This window comes from Austrofundulus limnaeus, unplaced genomic scaffold (assembly GCF_001266775.1).
Source record: "Austrofundulus limnaeus strain Quisiro unplaced genomic scaffold, Austrofundulus_limnaeus-1.0 Scaffold82, whole genome shotgun sequence".
Classification (NCBI taxonomy): domain Eukaryota; kingdom Metazoa; phylum Chordata; class Actinopteri; order Cyprinodontiformes; family Rivulidae; genus Austrofundulus; species Austrofundulus limnaeus.
The window spans coordinates 28,845-34,172 of NW_013952484.1; positions in this window are offsets into that span (position 1 = coordinate 28,845).

Below are 5,328 nucleotides of genomic sequence, written 5' to 3' on the forward strand. Positions count from 1 at the left end.
AACAGCAGCAGAGACTTGTGCCCCCAACTGTTTTTGTATGATAAACATTTGTATCAGGTCAACTAAACATGGTCATAGTAACAATATTTTATACTACATTTATCCATTTTATATACACTAACCTCACTCCTTTGTAACAACTAAGACAAAAATGTAATTAATTCAGAAAATCTTTTCACGACCCCACCTTGATGTTTAGGGACCCCACTTTGGGTCCTGACCCCAACTTTGGGAAACACTGTCTTAAAGGATTATTGCCAAGTCTCAAATATTGAGTTTTATAGATACTACTGGCATTGGGAACTGAAATGATGATGGTCTGTTGCCATTGGAGTTATTCCAGCAGAACAGCCAGAAAACTACGTGGATGCACCCCAGTTCCAGACATTGGCACTTCATTGACTATGTTTAGGTTTGACAGCGGTATATAAAGGACATGCCTCTCACCAGAGTAATGCCCAGTGTGGAATGCAACACAAATCACAATCCTGTCTTCTACAAAGTGTTCTGACATGGACAGATCTTTGTTAGGAAAGCGAAGCCTCTCATCTGGTTCAGATGAGGGTTATTGGGATTACAGCTTGACTGAGGGTTGAAGCTGCTGCTCGATTCTGATCGACTTTGAGTCGATGGAGTGACGTCTTTCAGATTTTACGAGTTTAAACAACACAAGGAGGGAGCAATATGTTGTTCACTTGAAGTGTAGAGTTTAGCAGAGGAGTCCTAAAATATCCCCTTTACATTTTGTTTGCCTTTACCTCAGCTCACAGAGCCTTGACCTCTTTTCACAAAGTAGATCCACCTGTAAACACGGCTGGCAGAAATGTGAAGCCTGGCGCTTTTGTTGTTGTTTACTACGTGTTTCAGATGTTCGGTGTCATTCTGTTGTGTCTGAACTTGCACCTTTCCTAAAAACAGCCCGGAGATGTATGTGACTGGAATCGTTTGAGGGCCTGAMATTCTTCTGAATGTCAAAAGGGAGAAGAAAAATTGTTTTGTAAAATAAAATGCTAGTTCAACACTATATCATGTATCATATGCACATTTCAGCCTTCAAATACTGCRTGTGGTGTTTAAAGCATTTATTACGTTAAATGTCAATTTGAGTATGTCTGCTTTGTGTGTTTGTGTCTGAGATCTTTATCTTAATGTTGTAATCTTCAGCTTACATCACTGTTTGATCTGCCTTATATAAGAACATCATCACTCTTTGAAATAAGCAGCCTGTTCTGCTTGTAGTTTGCCTGCGTGTCGATTACCAAGACTTGAAAAAGATACTTTTAACTGCGACAAGAAACAGCTTGATGTCTTCAGTTGAGCTGTTAAAGAAAATAACAGTGCGACTTCATACAAATCAAATACTTTTTCTTCTGAACATTTCTTATAAACCRTTCCACATTTATGCCATGAATACTATGATTTTGGTATTTCACCAACTTATACTTTTTCAGCTATTTAGCGTTTTTCTTCTATTTTTTTCCCTCATTGAAAATGAATGAAGCTATCTTCAGAATCTTTCAAACTTTTTAAAATGTTTCTAAAATCTTTACTGTACTTTTTATGTTTTGTTATGATCCTGCTTTTTTACTTCTATGCTAATTTGAGCTGCCTTCTTTATGGCTAATTATAGCTGAATTTGTGAWATATTGTGCAGCCCTACTTTCTAGTTATTGTCACCTAATTTTAGCCTTTTCATCTAAATTCATCTTTTTGATCATTTAAGGTTCTTACCATTTAGTTCAGCAAATGTGCTCTTTCTGCGTCTTTGAGTTAATTTCAGTTCTTTAATCAATTTTCTGCTAATTTTGGCATCTTTGGCTATTTTTACGACAAATTTCAACTTTTTTWMYYCYTTTTTTGTTTCCCTGTCAAAGTGAGCTTTTTACTCTCTGTTCACCATCTTGTCTGCTAATTTCAACTTCTTTCTGCTTCTGTCTACTTTTGTTTTCCTACTTTCAACAAAAGTCACTTGTTGCAATTWAACTGGCATTAACAGTTTTTCTAAACATTTTCAGCTTCGTCAGCAGCTTTCAGGAAAAAAAACATTTCAGCATTAAGCATTTATACTGCATTTTGGCAGGAAATGCAAATTCTCTAGTTGCAGTTATATCTCAGTATATATACTCAGATCTTTTTTTCTGCTACTGCTTTTCCTGTCTGGGTTATACACAGACTTTATCTTTTTATAGTTAATGTTAGGCCGGAGACGAAGTCATAGACAGGTCAGTATAAAATTAATCCACCCAGACCAGACCAGGCACACACGTAGAACAGTAGAGGAAGTCTCCTCTCAACCTTAAATATAAACAAGTGGAGCTCTTGGGTCTGACCAGGACTCATTATAAGACACGTGTGCAGCCATGCACGCTGCCAGCGGGTAAATATAGCTCCAAAATTGGTGCCTGGATCCAAAACCTGCAATTTTGAYGCAGACTCCAACTTGACTTTTTGGGTTTTTGCCTGGATTGTGGAGGTTTATGTGCGACAGCTTCCTGGTGCGGTTCTGTTGGACCTTCCTGTTGGAATAACTCAAAGCCCATTGTGTGTTTGAGGAGCTGCTCTTCTCTGGGACACAAGCTGCTTTTGGTGATYTTTCAGTGAATTAGCAGCAACTGTTTTTCTGGGATCAGAGAAAGATATGAAAACAATTGAACTAATAAAAATGTAGCATTYAGCCTAAACTTTCAAAGGCTTTGAGTATGTTTGAGTCATTTTTTCTGTTTTTTCTTTGTGCATGGCCCTTTAGTTCATGTTAAATGTGCTTTATAATAACATTAATTTGATATTTTTAAAAAAAACTAAAGTGCCGTGCAAGTTTACAACTTTTTCACAATGAGCTTGAATCATTGGTTTGATTTCGTTTCCATAAAAGTGACCTAAAAGTTAGTTTTCATCAATTTTGACAGTTTGTTACCTTTTATTTTTCATTACAACTGATTACGAAGATAAAAAAAAAAAGTTTAAGAAAATTAGTTTGAACTGGATTCAATTTTTTACAGTTTAACGTTTTAACGTTTTGGCAAATGCAGCCCATGTTAACATGACAGCTGAGTGATATAAGGCTTAGTGGTATTTAGTAGATTTCTATGTCGTGTTATGTTTTTGTATCTACAGTACATTTACTGCAGTTTAGTTTCATGCTGACAGGATTTTGACCTAAATATTCACCGTACCATGGCACGGGATTGTCTCTGCAGCCAGAACCAGAATTGGGTCTCGGATCATAAACCATCATTAAGAAGATGTTTATGATTTTTAGCTGTATAAAAGAGTTTGTTTGGACCGCCTCATGTGTGAGAGGGATGCTTACTGGAATTTGAGAGGATTCAGATGAGGCTGGACTCTTGCGCAACAGCATTTTGAGCATTTGGGACACATTTCCGTGCTCCRAAATATGCTTATTACCATGTAGATCAGTTTAAAATCCAGATTAGCAGATAATGTGCTGGAAGGGAGAGATGAAAATACCTGCGAGGCCTCATTAAAAAGGCGGACGGGATATGGAAATCTGGGATTGTGGCCCACTGCCCMGTCCATGTACACTCACAGGAAGACACGCACGATAAACTTCATGAGATACAGTTTTAAAAAACTGGTTCTCGTGATTGTTCTTTTTTTTTTTCATGTTCTGACTGTGATGTGATGAATTGCATGTAAGTTGCACTTTTCTTTTTGACCCAGAAGTTTGCATCCATTTGGCTTTTTTCACACTGCAGGTGTGAATCATAATTAAACATTATGACATGTGACATGCATATTCTTCAAATACAAAAAGTCAAAGAAAACATCTTTATATTTAAGAAAGTTGGAATAATACACACGATTTAACAAATTTTGTCCCATAATTGGCATATTTTCTTTTGAACTTGGCTCGGCCGAAGTGAAACAGGAAGTGACGTCAAAGGGGAACTCTAACATAGAAAAATCTCTGGTCTTTGTTTATTGAAACAATATTATTTGAACTCTGACTTGTCTTCATCTCTCTGATAGTGACTCAAAAATAATTTTAAGAAACATCAGATTCTTCTCTTCACTCTGGGTTGTTGGCTGTTGTAGCGACGCTTTSTTCACATGCAGACATTCCCCTTTGACATCACTTCCTGTTACTTCACAGGCAAATATCTCAACAWCCGTTCATCTCAGCGACATGGAATTTATTTWGTAATATTTTATCAATGTCCTCTTTCTAAAAATGCATTCATACGTATTACAAAAATTTGACGTCACRGACACTTTAAGATCTGCAGYGTGAACGWAACCGTAACCCTGAAGATGAAGGGACAAAGGGTGACGGTGCATCAGGTAKTTTAGTAGGACARTTGTTCATTTAYGTGGCTTCAACATGCTCCAAAGATTTAAAACCCTCTTCACCATTTCTCTAGAGCTTTGGCCTGTTTCTTTTAATCTCATGATTTTTCTCCTCCTTTAACATTTTACATATAAATCTGTATTCACCTTAGAGGCCTGTTCCCTGTGTATTTTTAGCTTCCCTCTACTTACATATCTTAACTGCTCTTATTGTGGAAGATTTGTCTCCTTTAAGAAGCTTATTTTTCTCGAGTCTGATCCATTTGGCCTWATCTTTCCCTGACATGCAAACAAAGTGCTCAGTCATATCACCGTGTGCTTGTAGAGCAGTGGATGTGAAATACAGTCCGCTACATTCAGATAAGGGTCTAAGATGGGACTTTTGACATTATGCAGGACTTTAAATGGTGTTTTAGCTGAAAATAAAAATGCTATTTAGCAAATTGACATTTATGTGCTTTAGTGAGAAAATTGCCACATAACCATTCTTATGTTACACAGATTAAAGATTTACTGATTACTGCCAGATTAAACACAACTATAACCATTCTTGAACTTTAGGTATACCTCAACACATTAAATTAGTTACTGCCAATATTTGAGTTTGTTTCTCAACATTGGGTCCAGTGGTTTGTTACCAGATGCCAGTAAATGGAGAAAAGATCCAAATATAACATGAAGCCAGTTTCAACTTTCCTCTCAAAGCTGTTTTTAAGAAAATTAACATTAAAGTTTAAGAATGAAAGCCTCTTTCATGGGTAAAGTATGTCACATTTAATGGTAAGGGAAATAATTTTGTTTTAAAAAGTCTAATCTAAACAAGCTTTATTGTGTAGACCTTTAATAAGTGAATAAACAGAAATGTTGCTGTCTGCACTGCAAAAACTGTCCATATTACCAAGTTTTAAAATCTTATATCCAGCCAAAAAAGTCTTTTTGATCTTGTTTTGAGACTGATTTACCAAACAAGAACTGATTTTGTAAGAAAAATAATCTTGAAATTTTTACTTAGTAAGATTC